We start from the raw sequence: 16,179 nt of genomic DNA on the forward strand, positions 1-16,179 counted from the left end.
GGGCGGGTTATCCCGGGAGTAGGAAGGTACACGCGTATGCAACCTCGGCTGCTGGCGGCACTTTCGCCGGCAGCAGCTGAGGTTACCATACAGGAGGATCCAGGTCCGCTGCAGCAATGTGGGGGATCTGGATCTTAGTCTAATAGTCAGACCTCATTTGAGGTCTGATTAGAAGACGACCCCGATTACAAGACGAGGGGTATTTTTCAGAGCATTTGCTCTGAAAAAAACCTCGTCTTGTAATCGAGCAAATACGGTAAATTAGTATTTTTAAATTGTATTTCTTTTTTGTATAATCTTTATTGGCCACTGAATTACATCAGATTGGTTTAAGATTTTTAATGGGACTAGGCAAGGATGTCCTTCATCACCTCTTTGATATGTTTTAAATATAGAACCCTAAACTACTCAAATTAGACAGAATCTTAAAATAACAGGCTTTAAAACTAGGAAAGAAGAACACAATTTACTTCCTCTTAGATTCCTGGCACAAAAAATATTTTCTCTACCTCAAGATGACCTTGAAATAAATGGAAATGGGCTAGGACCTCCGGTGCCACTTCAGAGTGTTTACACTGTTTAGGTTGTATATTACTCGTCTCTATTCACTATTTGTGAAAACCTGACTTACAGAGCCCTTAACAACTCTGTACCCCCTTATATCTCTATCCTCCCATCTACCCCTAACCGCCCTCTTCGTTCCTCTAACGACTTGCGACTATCTTCTACTGTTATTACCTCTTCCCACTCCTGTATTCAGGATTTCACACGTTACTTTTCCAGGGAGACAGAAACCTCTACACAAGATGGTTGGACTGTTGTACCCCTCAAGACAAAAAAAATATTATTACCTAGTCCCTTAGGTGGACCCCCTGGGTTAGAGTGGTTGTGGCTATACACTATAGCCCAGACAGAGTATAATAATGTCAGACAAGCCAGATTCAGGCCAAAAAAACAGGGTCTGTAGTTTACAAATCCAAAAATATTCTCTCCTTGATAATCTCACATTTATATCTCCCTTTCAGAGTGATTGTCTTTTCAATTGCCAAGAAGCTCAAACAAGAAGCTCTGCTATTATGGTATTGTCTTACATGGCGAGAGATTGAAGTGTCACTTTTGTACCTGACTCAGTTGATATGTTCAAAGACACCTGAGTTGCCCTGAATTCTCTATAAGTTTTCCCTATGTACTTTTTCCCAGATACACATTTAATCATATAGATTACTCCTGAATTATGCGAATTTATAAACGTTATAATACGGAATGTCTTTATACCTGTTGTATCCAATGGCCCGGGAGCAAGGTGTCGCTGGTTTCTTGACCATCTAGTGGTGATGGTGGGATACTTTTTAAAATGCAGGTCATGATATGGAATTGGTAAATAATCATAAAGATCCTCTGGATCTCCCTCTATGATGAGTCATATGTGCCAATACATCTAAGGATTCTAGAGGAATCCAGATGGGATACATTGGTCTGGAGTTATTCCCATTATGTCTCAAGCACTGTCTTGAATGCTTTCTCTAGAAGTTTATGCGGTTAACCCTGTTCTCTGTAACACCTTCTCAAGTGATCAGATGTATAGGTACATTCGTTGCATTGCACAATATTCTTTATATACAAAAAAAGTATAAAATTGCAAATGAGGATGGGCACACAACATGGTGGTACCAAGATTCCGAAGGTAAGATCTGGTCAAAAATAGAAAATAATTCTGTGTTAAAATGAATCTTAGAAGTCTAAGAGTCAATGCTGTATGTTCCTCAAAATGACAGCCTCTACACTGTAAATAATAATATATAGCAGTTAGTTCATGTTCGTGCAGGATACAGCTATATAATGCAGGATACAGCTATATATTAATTCAAGCTACATACAACCATCCGTGGCAATACTTGATGAGATTTTGTTCAGTGCTGCCTTGGTATCTTGGATATATGAATCCAGATCTGCCACAAAACGATGTAGGATTTGATGAATGTAGATACTGGAATTCTCTGTGAGATTATTATTTTGGATTGGTTTGTATGTAATATATCCTTTAAAACATCAAGTACCATTCTAGTATACTGTATCTATCATAGTCCATTCAAACAATATTATCATCAGATAAAGGCGATAATCATCAGGTCCTTTTTTTCCCTGTAGTTCCTGAACTGCTTTCTGTTTTGATCTAGAACGTTGCTTGGTATATGGCAGCCTCTCAATTATCTCAGTCACAAATTTCAGTAACATCATGATGTGTTCATAATTTGACATACGAGGGGTAAGTCTGCTCTTAGGTTTGAGTTTAGTGAGAGTTTTTCTAAGAGCCAAATCATCTAATAAAGATATCAATGTTTGGATATGAGCATAGTCATCCATGGATACTAAAACTAAAAACTAAAACTAACCCCTAAACTTTTGGCCTGTTTTTCTGTATTGATCTGGTAAATTTTGTGTAGAGCTAGTTTCCTAGCAAAAAGATGTACATCCTTAACTCACATGAATTTATTATTGTTTGGTGTAGGTATAAATGATAGACTCTTCTGGAATAATGAGATCTGCTGTGGCTCTAGTTGTAATGGATGGTACATTTATTTCCTGCGTGCTCTGGATTCACATTGTTTCTGGGGTTGAGGCCTCTGTGCCCGATTGAGGTGGGCCTTTCTTGAGGATACTTCTTCTCATTGTGGCAGATGAGAGTTGTTTGAGGGTTCTCAAAGTCTTCTGTCAATTGATCTGGTGTATAATCAGTTTCTGAACTCTTATATTAAATGGATGACTGGGTCCCCAGATTTTGCCTACAAGTGGTAGCTCTAAAATATACATTAGGGTTACGGAGGAATTTAGTATGCTTGGGTTTTCTAAGGGAGGGACAAACATTGTTTAATTGATGCTGTAGTTTCTGCTGCATATAACTAAATTCACTTGTAAATTTCTGAATGGTATTTACTTCAGTATGAATCCATAAGTTTATAATTCCTTAATTAATGTTTTGGGACATTCAGTCAAAATATCATTCCATTTCATAGGAACCATTCATCCAGAATGTGTCTAGGAGGTGGTAAATTTATCCTCAGGTGAAGAGGAATCATATCGTTTTCCACATAATTCTCAATAGAGGAAATTTCATATTGAAAGATTATTTGATGCCATCTAATTGATCAATAGTGTCCATCATTTGGCTTGAAAAAACATAATAGTTTCCTCATTTACCGGGGTCCTGTACTTAGCCAAGGTCTATAGAGTAGTAACACTGTTTGCTAGTTTGTTGCTAGTAACCTTTATGCAGATCAGGGACTGCCATACTTATTTAGTTACGTAGTATCAGTTTTTAAAGTTAAGTTTTATATATAGGATTCTAGCTACTTTGTTTTTACTCGTTATCTATACATGTGTCTGGTCTATTGGTTGGGTGGCTTAGGGTGGTATGTTTTCATTTATCAAAAAAAAGAAAAATGTATGAAAAATAATGTATCCCATTAAAATTGACATTGTGCATCAAAAATATTTACTTTGAAAAAACCAACAGCTCTTGGGTTTATTGGGGGTTTGGAGATAATATGAATGCACCAATAAATAGAACATATAGATAAATCATTGTAAATGCGTTGTTCGGTATATACAATAATAAGCCAAAATTCTCAAAGATAGAAAAGGTAAAAAAGCTTGCTTTTGTGACACCTATTTACATACGATTGTTATACTTCAATGCATTTCTACGTATCACAACAATCAGACAGCTATTATATGCATTAAGAAATGATAACACTTTTGTAAAAGAAATCTAATAACAAAGCATGGGTTCAAAGTCAAATAAAGCAACTATATATTGTCAACAAGCGACTTTATAGCGCCTAAGCAATAAATCATAAAAATGTTCCTATTTCAAAACATTTAAGATAAGAGAGTTAGGAATCAAATCAATTTAGTTTCTTTATGCAGGTTCCAATCTCCTTTAGCAGGGACAAACAGGCTGTCCTTGTCAAATCATTTCAATGTGAACGACCAAACAAAAAAAGTATTATCTTATAAAGACCATCTATGTCTTCCCACAGCATACTTTGATTAATACACTGAGATGTCCACAACAATTGCAACTTTGTTTGAACAATAAAAACATTGTGTATGTTCTTGAAGTCTTGACACTGGATAGCACTGTAGCAAGTCAAAGTTAATTTGAATTTAGGAAAAGCTACATTTAAAATATCGATTTTCTATTGAAGTTGAAAATACTGCTTCAAAATAATATTTTATAATATATTCATACTGAATATTTTATAATATTTTATAATTTTGCTATACCTCAATAGGTTAAAACACATTTAGTGCTATGACCAGGTGAGACTAAAGGAAACACTCCAGCCCCAAACACAACAAAATGCACATTGGAGTCCATTTTGCATGTACTCAAGTGAAATTTACCACATACAAATTGATGCAGGCATTCAACTTTCTCATTTTCTATGGAAGCAGGCAGTGTACCTAAATTGGACAGTCTCCTTTTTTATTTTAAAAAATATTTTTAAATATTCCATTTTGCATGGACTGCAATACATTTTACTATATGTAAATTGGAGCAGGCATTCTGTCAGGTCCCGCATCACGTCCAACGCTCCCCCCCGCACTGCCAACATGTTTCCAACTGGACACGCGCCCTCACTCATGTTTATGCTTTCCCCGACACAGATGGCGGAGAATGCGCTCGAGTGACAATACGCACATGGTCGTGGCGCCCACTAGTGGGCAATTTAAAAATTGAGTACTGAGATTCAGTCAGTGCTCAGTTATTGTGCCGATTAGACCTCCGTGCGTACTCTGTATTGTATCCCTGTTGTTCTACCATGTACCAGACCCGGATATCCTTATCGTGGTGTTGCTCTCGCGTGTACCAGACCCGGCTATCCTTATCGTGATGTTGCTCTCCCCTGTACCAGACACGGCAAATACATTTTTTCCATCAGTACCATTATGCAATTTGGTATCATGGTTTGCCTTAAATTGAGCATGTCTGAATAACTTAAACATAATAGATATTATGATGACATGTTTAAAAGGTTGTGGTCTAAATATAACTATAGCAAAATTATAAAAAGACACAGAAACATAAAAATCAGATGTACATTTTCAAAATGATAACACACTCACCACCAAAAATATAAAACCCCCACTGTTTTAGTACTATTTCAATTTAGCATTAGATCAATACATTAACTAAGAACATGTGAACAAGGTACTTTTGCTTGAATTTTATACTTTGTGTGCTTGACAATCTATTTATTATGTTGCTATCATGTCAGCATTACATTATCCCTGCTGTTATGACAGCAACATTACTCATCAAGATTACAGCTTGGCTGCTTGTAACTTTTTCTGGGTCCTATTGATTTTTATTCTATAATGCAAAAACAACTATGCAAACTTGCTATTAGAACTACTTATGTATTTTCAGCATACACATATTAAATCTTCGATGGAGCATTCAGAAATTACTACACAGACAAAGCATTAATTGAGCTTTCTAGTAGACTTTTCCTTTTTGGTCCATTTATTTTTAGACAACTAATTTTGTCTACTTCTATTTTGTTTCGGACCAAAATTGGAGATTTTTTTTCATTTGAAAATGAAATTTGTTGTCACTCACTCTCAATCAATCTCTCACACTCTTACGATCTCTCACACTTATATTTTCATTCACTGATGCTTTCTTTGAATGTCTCCTTATCTTCTATGCTGACCGGCTCCCTTTCCCTGTCTCCTTGCCACACAGCTCCACTCTTGCATCTTCTTGTTATCTTATCTTCTCTCCCCGGCCGCTGCTCAAAAAAGTCTTCTTTCTTAATCTTTGGTCACACCCTTTCCCCTTATGGGTGGAAGTCCACAGAGAGGCCAGAATAATGCAGAAGAGAGAGATGCAGAAATGTTTCTCTTTCTCAGCTAATCTGTCTTCATTATTCTGGCCTTCTGGTGAACTTTGGCAAAAGGATGGAGCTTCCGGGCACACCCTCTAAATAACTCCAATTGGGGAAAGGTGTGGCTGGAGGCTCTGCCTATTTGTGGAAGTTAACTGGGAGGTTACTTTGGTAAAAGGCCAACCCTGGCAGATCTACCAAGGTCTTGATGACAGTGCCTCACTGTAAATGCTGAAAGGGGTGGAGTCCAGATTTAGTAGATTTTTTGCAGAAGTTAACTGGTTCTGGATTTCAGGTCCCCCCCTTTCATAATATCCTGTGGATTCTGACCCCTTCCTTTTCTCCTTGGCCAGATGTAGTGAGCTGTTGCTGCTAAGAGTAAATGGTATCCCTGGGATACTACAACACAATTTATGAGGATGCAACCATCTTTACAACAGCGCCATCAAGTATTAAGATATTAGCGATTGTTTTTCCCCCACGTTCCCCCCCTATAAGCATACCGTCTCCTCTGGTTCAAACTGGTTCAAACGGAATTTGTTGCCCTGAAAACGAATAAGTCAAAAGTGATTTGTTCAAAATCATTTTGGGCCTCGTGCACAAGTCTAGTGAGCACCCGGAAGTGGAGAGAACTTGCAGCTGCTGAGTATTAGTTAGCAAGAAACCCTGAAGTTAGCTGGAGAGTGTATCCTGTGTCCCACAGTCCTATGTCTAGTGCTTGCAGGCCACTGCTAAGGAAGGATCATGTCATCTAGTCAGAGGAAAGTTGTCTGTATACTGCCTAATGGTAAAGAGTTCCCTATGACAGAATGGAAGAAGCAGGACTGGTAGCTTATAAACAGCACACATATATATAACCCAAGGGTACATATTATTGGGAGGATGGAGGCCAGCTGCAACAACCCAGAAACGCTTATCTCGTGTTTCATGGCAGAAGCTTAGGATCCCCCTCTGAGCACCAAAGCAGTAGTGGAGATTGCTGGCAAGTGCAGCTCATCAAGCCAGAAAGCTATTATACATAGATGAAAAAAATATTAATACCATGTATTTTATTATTGAGGAAAGAAAAGAGACATACATGTTTTATATAGAAGTGGGAAACAGGATTTTGTTTATGTAGGATGTGACTTTTACATGAAAATAGAGTAGCCTGTACTCTGTGTTTGAAATGCCAGATCATCTTTTGTTTTTGTTTTTCTAAAATGATATATATTGCACCAAAATCTGAACAGGAAATTACAGAGCGATATTTAATTCATTATTTCAAATACACAGATTACGGTATGCAAAAGTATTTTAAAGATTAGAAGCACAATTGCCATTTAGTGGAATAATTGGAAATTGTATGTCTGGTAGAATATTTAAATGCATAATGGAATTTATAGAGTTTACAAGATACTGATAGGATAATTACAAATTGGAAAATGAGTTAAAAGACAATAAAAATACAAGTGTTGCATTTTCATGCCCTCACAAAATCCTGTAGTTTGCTGTCCTATTTCATTTAATCATTTAGAAAATTAAAAATGAAAAGAGAGTTTTTATTTATCTTGTCTTACCTCAGGGCTGGATTTACATTCTATGTGTCCCTAGGTGCAAGAGGAGTGGCTCATACACAACTTCATAAAGTAGGTAAGGTGAATGAAACCAGTTTATATGTTATTTTCAATGGCATCTTAAGCAGCAAAAACAGTAAAATATCAGATATAATTTAAGGTATATGATTTATGACTTCATACATGATTATATTAATGCCATGTAATTTTAGTTAGACCTAACATGTGAAAAACAGACCTATTACCCTATTTTATAAGTTGGGTTACAGTAGACTAATGGTCCAGTAGCCGTTAAAATGTAACTGCATGTGAATTGCTTTCAACTGATGACAAATGTTTGCAAGTGACCATGTGAGTACTAGAAAGGAAACAAAAAATATATACACGAATTAGCCATAACATTATGACTGCTGACAGTTGAAGTGAATAACACTCATGATTTTGTTATCATGGCACCAGTCAGTGGGTGGGATATATTAGGAATCAAGTGAATATTTCATTCTCAAAGCAAGAAAAATGGACAAGCCTAAGGATCTGAGCGACTTTTACAAGGGCCAAATTGTGATGCTAGATGACTGGGTCAGAACGTCTCCAAAACTGCAGCTCTCATGGGGTGTTCCCGGTATGCAGTGGTCAGTACCTATCTAAAGTGATCCAAGGAAGAAAAAGCAGTGAACCGGCGACAAGGCTCATTGATGCATGTGGGGGTGAAGGCTGGCCCATGTGGTCAAATCCAACAGACAAGCTACTGTAGCTCAAATTGCTGGAAAAGTTAATGCTGGTTCTGATAGAAAGGTGACAGAACACAGTTTGTTGCATATGGGACTGTGTAGCCGCAGACAGTCAAGGTGCCAATGCTGACACCTATCCACTGCCGAAAGCAACTTCAATGGCCACGTGAGCATAAGGTCTGGACCACTGATCGATGGTCTGATAAATTACGTTTTCTTTTAGATCAAAGATGCGTGTGCTTCCCTTACCTGGAGAACACATGGCAGCAGGATTCACCTTCCAGTTATTGTGAATAATTATAGTGAGGGGCTGACGTGTTTGAAGCAAACCACTGCAAAACCGGACTGTTCACATGCTTTTGCACAAAAGGTAAGTGGTGGAATACATTACCAAGGGTGAACCATCAGTCTAATTTTCTCTGTTTAAGTTTTCCCTAAGAATAGGACATTATTCTTCTGGATGCCGGATTAGATTAGGAAAGGATTACTTGTGCAGATATGTAGTCCTTCTGGGGAAATGATCACGGAATAAAGAAGTTCTCAGCATGATTATGATTCGGAGGAAAACCTTCTCTTCCTTGGATCCCATAGGCCACCTATTGGCAGTGAATGCACTCATCTTGCCCTGGAAGTCTACATTATGTAGCCACTTAATTACCTTTAGGTATAAATTAATAGCTCTGGTATATGTCATTGTCACACAACACCCCAATATGTGTTCAGCAACATCTCCTGAGTACAGTGATACTCAGCCACATTTGAGACGTGTGCATTTTTCAAATTGGAAATTTGACGTCCTGGCCCCTGTGTTAATTGGGACATTGTTGAACACGGTCAATTCAATTTACCCCATGAGCATTTAACATGCCAGTATTTTAACTCTTTCCATGCGAGAATTAGGACTTGCTCATAAAGTGAATGCATAACCTGTATTCAACCTGCAAGGGGAGCCAACGTTCTAAGGAGGGTCTGGAGAGACCCTCTTGGAAACTTTTTTAATTTTTTAAAGGACGTGTGTGTCTTGGGGAGGCATTTCAGAGACACCATTGGCGCCATTGAGTCGTTGATCGCCTCCTAAGCTCTTCTAAGATGGGTGTCCGACACCATACAATGTATGGCAGATGTTGATGCCTCGGGGAGGGGCTAGACATGGCCTCTAATGCTGATCTTGGTGTTGCTGAATGCCCCCAATGCTGCAACTTACCCTGCCGATGCCACTGGTCTCTCTCCCTGTTCAATTAGTTAGTCTGTGCCGGGTTAAATGTCCGTACGAGCGACCAATAAAGTCGCTCGTACGGACATTTAACTAATTGAACAGGAAGGGAGACCAGTGGCATCGGCAAGGTAAGTTGCAGCATTGGGGTTTTAAAACCCCAATGCTGCAACTTACCCTGCCGATGCCACTGGTCTCTCTCCCTGTTCAATTAGTTAGTCTGTGCCGGGTTAAATGTCCGTACGAGCGACCAATAAAGTCGCTCGTACGGACATTTAACTAATTGAACAGGAAGGGAGACCAGTGGCATCTGCAGGGTAAGTTGCAACATTGGGGTTTTAAAACCTCAATGCTGCAACTTACCCTGCTGATGCCACTGGTCTCCCTCCGTGTTCAATTAGTTAAATGTTAAAGGGTTAAGGGGCCGTTGGTCGCTTGCACGGCCCTTTAATCTATGGATTTCCGTGTCCGTTAACCCTTTCGATGCTGTGTTAGATAACGCAGCATCGAAGGGGTTAATGGGAGCGGAAATCCATAGGTTCGCTGTCAGGGGTTACAAAGACCGTGCGAGTGAGCCTATTGGTCACCTGCAGGGTCTTCCTCTGGCATCAACCAATTGGTTGATGCCAGAGGAGGTCCCTGTAGGAGACCAATAGGCTCATTTGCACTGCCCTGTAACCCGTGACGGTGAACCTGCGGATTTCCACTTCCGGGAATTGCCGCGAAGACAAGGTAAGTTAGAAGAGGGGGGGAATGGTAGACGAAGACGAAGACAATCACAAAGATCTTCGTGGTGTGTGTCTTCGTCTTCACCTACGTTTTACCGCCGCTGTCTTCTCTTCGGTGTGTCTTCGGAACGAACACGAAAACGCACTCTTCGTGTTCGTTTCCATGTTCGCCCGAAGACGAATGCACAAGTCTAGTTATAGGTATATTACACAAAGCAAAGCAGACATCTCACCATAAGCAGCAGAGTAGGAGGCATATCATGTATACAGACTACTGGGGATTATGAAGATAGAAAAGTCCAGATAAGTATCCAAAAGGTTCTGGGACAGGTAGCAAGCAAAAAGGGGAAATCCAGTAGGCAGTCCAGGTCAAACAGGTAACAGGCTGGCAAAAGGGTAAATACCAAAAGGCAGTCCGGGTCAAAAAGGTAACAGGCAGGCAGGTAAATCCTATAGACAGATCCAGAGTCTGGCATGAACTGTGGCTCCAAAGAACTTAATAAACTCACAACTCTGTGACTGGGAGGCAGGGATATAAAGCCTGTTCATTAAGGCAGGTGTGAGAGGTCTAGGCTTCAGGTGAGGGAGGCAGGGTAATAGCATAAAAAAACACAGCTGAACAGAAACACACAGCACATTCATTATAGCAAACAAAGGGTAAAACTTTAACTACCCTGCAGTCAGGATAGAATCCTGACAATGGCTGCTGAATCTTATTGTGTTTTTGCAAATTTTTATTAACGTGCCTGAAGCTTAATTTATACCTGTAGGGAGGGAGTGTATGATGGAATGGTGTAAGTCTATGTGGAAGAAATATATTAGAGGGTATGTGAGGGGATGATTAATAATTTTTATTTGAGAAACTGAGTATATGTACAGTTTGTGTCTTAGACTTGTCCATTTCATCGTCTATCTTTGCCCACATCTCCGAAGACATAATCCAGTGGGAACTTTTGGTGATGTCCTCTCCTCCCATTGGTGGATAGGGGCGAGGACATCACTGCAAGCACCACCATTGTGGTAAAAGCTCCCAGAGGAAGAAGAGGGAAGGTCTGCTCTTGCAGAAGGAGTGGGTCTTACTCCACCTTTGCCCAACAGGAATAGGAGATGGTCATTGATAATTTAGTTGATGACAACAATGACCTGGATTTAGATTATAAACCAGAGGAGGAGGAGGAATCAAGCTCATCTTTCAGTAATTTCTCTGTTAGATGTATTACTCATTCCATTCAGCTACATCAAAGAGTGTGGTGAGCACTCAGCCTTCATGAAGAGTGTGACTAGTTTCCAGAGACAGGTACATCCACTGCATCACCCTACCCTAGAACACTTTGGGGGTTTCCATTCAAGGGACATGTCAGAGTAGCAGTCTCCACAATTGCCCTTCAGGCAGCTTCTAGAGGTCCTTGTTCCGGACTACTGCCTCACTTGCTGCACCACCTTCAGCAGGACTGTAGTACCTTCCCTTTTACAGTCTTGTGTCTCATTGTTGAGGGACAAATCATCCACTTCACCTCTGACATATGGAGCACCATTAGTGCACAGCATGCCTTTCTTTCACTGACTGCACGCTGGAGGCTGCCCAAATATTTGGGGCATTGTAGTAAGTGTTGACACACAGGGTGAAAGAAGGGGCGAAATTATGGTGAAAGGGCAGCAGGGTTACTGACCTCTTCCATTCTATGATGAGGTTATAGAAAAGCAGCACATACCAGTTCACATTTTGGCAGCTCTTAGAAAGATGCTGGTGCAGTGGATTGGACCACAGGCAGGCACAGCACTTCCATGGTGGTGACTGAAGCAAACATGGTGAAAGTAGATAGAGATAGGGATTTTGTGGGTTTGCGTTGCGCAACACATATACTTCCTTTGGTGGTAATGCCAGCTAGTCCAACTGATGGGTAGTGTAGGCTGTCAAAAATGAAAGTGCAGTAGATTGCTGGGCACTTTCACCGCAGTGTGAAGGCAAGCCAGCAGCTGAGGGAGTAGCAGGAGAAGGAGGGTCTACCCCACCACCATCTACGTCATGACATAGTCACCCGCTGGAACACCACCCTGCACATGATGGAGCAGATCCTAGAGCAGCAACCCACTCTTCACTCCATGTCCTCTGAGCAGCACATTAGGGTTTCCAGTAGACATGCAAATGGACCAAAAACGATTTGGACGTTGTTTGGGGTTTGTTTTTAGCCCATTCGTTTTCGGGCAACAAATTACAGTTCATTCCTTGCTGATTTGGCTCTCCAGAAAAATTGGGGCATTTTTCATTTGGGAACTAAATTTGTTCCCACATCCACTCATACTTACTCTCTCACACTCTCATTCTCATTCACTCTCATGTTCTCTAAATGTTTCTCTACCGCTTCCACATCTTTTTCATCTTCAGTCTTTTACCTTCTCCTTTTTCTTCTATCTTCAATCCGCTATCTTAATCTGCTTCTCCACGGACATAATGCGATAGAAAATTCTACCAAAAAGGTGGCGCTTCCGGTCACATCTTCTTCCTGATCCTCCAATCCGTCAGGCTATGTCCGCATATATTTGAAACTTGTATGAATCCGAAGTCTAGTTTGCAGCTCTTTGGGCAGAAGGAAATGGACGTTAATAAGGGGAACGTCGCAGTGGTCCTGTAGCTATTCCGGGATGTGAAAATTTAAACCAGAGCACTGCTAGGGCCAGGTCAACCTCCTACTTACCTACCTTACACAAAAATGCATTATTTCCTGGAACAAAGTGAGGTCTTTCTGGGCTAAAGATTATACGTGGAGGTTGAAACGCTGATCAGAAGGCTGATAGAGGGGCTGACAGGTTGCATGAAAGCCATAAAGGACATCCAAAAGCACCCACTGACCACCCTCTGTGACCAAAGGGTTAAGGACAAATCCTTAAAAATAATTTTAAAGGTTTGGAGTGACCTGCCAGTCCAAAAGAGGCATGCGAAGAGGAGTTGAAAATGGAAATTCCCAGCAGCAGTGGCAGTAGCATAACCCACATGTCCACTTCCCAATCCCTTGAATGTGTACAAAGCAGCAGCACAGACTCACTGGAGCATCAGGCATTTGCGTGAGACTTTGAGACTTTGGTGGGTATAACCAAAGTTCCCCAAAGTCAGACTAGCACCACTGAGCTTCAACTGCTTCCTACTACTGATCCTCTAGGTTATTGGGATCAGAAAGTTGTTATTTGGCCAGACTTCTCCTTAATGGCCCTGCAACTGCTATTTCTTATAGCCACTTCCCATTTTGTGAAGCATAACAACCTTTTGCCACACATCACAGCTATATTCCTCGGTCTATGGTCACCCATTGTGAGGGAATTTGACCTATGTGTTACCTAATATGTAAACCTCTGTGAAACAAGAGATCATGGTTGAACAATTTCCTAGTTCTCTTCATCCAGGTGTACTAAAACTATAAAATATCAATGGGAATATACTTCAAATATATTTTTCTCATATGAATTTAGAGGGGTGCCAATAATTGTGCCAAACGTATACTTCACAATTTTTTGGATAAACACGTGTTATGTTTGCAATAGTTTTTTTCTGTTTTTTTAGGAAAAGGTCAATAAGATCAATTTTCAACAGCCTTCTTTGCTCATATTTACTAAGGGTACCAATATTTGTGGAGGGCACTGTAATATATATATATATATATGTAGATAGATAGATAAATAAATAATCTGTAAATATCTGTGTGTATATATGTTTTGTATCAATATGGTCTAACAAACAATTTGGGATTTTTACCTTTTAATACACCTCCTAACTGGTAATAGGATAACCCTTTAACATGTTGGTAGCCTATCAAGCTGCTCCTCAGGGTTAACCCTGAGGTGAAACCGGAAAATCAGCCCTGTTCACAGCAATTCAGCTTCTTTTGTAACTAACAATGAAGTGACCTGAAATAATATAAAACCCTTGACTGCTGTTTGATGATTTTTGTCTTGGATAAGAGTAGAGATCCTGAGTCAGAGTCACAGTTCATTTCATTTTTCTGTGCCGATGAGATCTCAGTTGTTATCTGATAAAATTGAACAACTATTACCAGGCTCTGCTGCGTAAAGCCCCTTCACTGCTCTTAACAGAAATCCTATACACTCCACTTTGTCAGCAGTTTTGAATTCATCGTTGCAACAAGATGATAGGAATAATCTTACCAACTGAGATTGACAGTTCATTTCAGAAATCAATATTTACAATTTACTTCTTTCAAAGTTCATTCGAAAGAAGATTCCATATTATCCCTCTCCAAATAAGCTGATCATATCTCGCTCGTCCCTGGAATGAGTTTTCCCAAAATGTGAATTTTTGGTAAAAATCAATGTCAGCATTGTGCACTTTAATCTTGCTTCTGATGACAGTAAATCTTTATCTTTTTATGGGTAAACGCCAGTGGCTGCTGACACCATTTCCTCTTAGAACAAAGCTGGTCCATATGGACTATAGTAGATACATGGAACTCTAATGTGGCTGGACATGTTTCACTGGGGTCATTAATCAGCCACTCTGACAGCCACCTACCAACAGGAGTCTAATGTATCCTGCAATATATGATTCAGTAAGAACAGTCAACAAGAGAAAGGTTTCATATTTATTGAATGCTCATTTAAGTTTAGTTTTAAGCTTTTTCCTTTTTTTCTGTTTTTATACCTACACAAATTTTGTATTTTTCTTTCGGTTTTCAGAAAAGCTACATTTTACATGTTTGACAATATAAAATTATGGGGTAAAAACTTTTTATTTATTGATATTCCTTCTGGCATATATAATTTTCCATTTTGAAGGGCAAATTTGAGAACTGAGAGATTCTTGTTAATTGATTGGTTGTTGAAGTGCAGGAAAGTATAGGGATGAGCATGTTCCCTGTATGCTAAAGTGTGTAGACATATTTGGACTCAATTCAAACCAACCTACTCTCCTACCACATGTTGTAAAAAGTGGAGCTTGCTCTCTGATACAATTATTCATTAACTGCTTGTATGAAAGAGGAGAAACAACAATGGAAAGCATGACCTATGTGTCCAGCACTCGTTAAAACCTAAAAGCAAAACAAAACAAACAAAAAACAATTAGACACTTCCAGTGGCTCAATGGTGCTTGAACGTGTTTCAAGCAGTAGGAAGCGAATAAGTACCAAAAACTGCAAAAGGTTAGATCGCTTGTGAAACTATAACTCACACGATTCTCAGACAACCAAATGATAAATTATGAATCAAGATGCAATAGCAAAAGCTGAAAAGCATTGTAGTAGCTATATTGCATATGGTAATGGAATTCCCGTTACTAGGATAAATCAAATGCATACTACCTATCTGCATGATCATCTCTTTGGTTTCTGATGCATTTTTAACATGTCTGGTTTAAGTAGTCATCTGATCACCAGAATGTATAAGGATAACACAAATGTCTACAAGGACACTAAAGCCAAAAATAGTTTCCCTGTTGCCAACATCTGTACTCCTTTTCCTTTGTGTAGCTACTGAACCTGGCAACTAACAGGTGAATAGGAGTGAGACAATTAGCCATAGCTGTCTTGTTAGTCAATTATTTCAAGTTCTTTTGACAGTGGCTCTGCTACTACCCATTTATATATATTGATGTTCTGTTCCATTGGTGTCCTTATCGACGACTTATACTATAAAATAATTATAAAAATCCTTGACACATTTCTCTAGCAGTACTTCAATCTCTCATAAGCACCTAAAAATACATTGGATATCAATGCTTTTGTCTGACAGCTTTTCAGTGTAATGTGTGCAGCCATGGTGTCCTCAGGAATTTTCAGGGGAATCGAATATTTCATTTCCTTAACTTTTCTATGCATGATGAAGGCCCAACCCCAGTAACAATCTCCTGGATAACAGCAGAGCTAGCCATTCTTAATGCAGTTAAATCAGTGGTATAGCTTTCGATTGGAGAACTGGGAGAGCACGTAACCGCAATCACTGCCATATTTCCCTCAGTTGATACTTTCGGTGGCATACTATTTCCTGATTGGAGGATCGTCACCTCAGCACTGCGAAAGTTCCCACTGGGTTATGTCCGCAGAGATGTGG

The sequence above is a fragment of the Sceloporus occidentalis genome, unplaced genomic scaffold (genome assembly GCF_023333645.1).
Source record: "Sceloporus occidentalis isolate IW3139 unplaced genomic scaffold, rSceOcc1.0.p SCAF_44, whole genome shotgun sequence".
Lineage (NCBI taxonomy): Eukaryota > Metazoa > Chordata > Lepidosauria > Squamata > Phrynosomatidae > Sceloporus > Sceloporus occidentalis.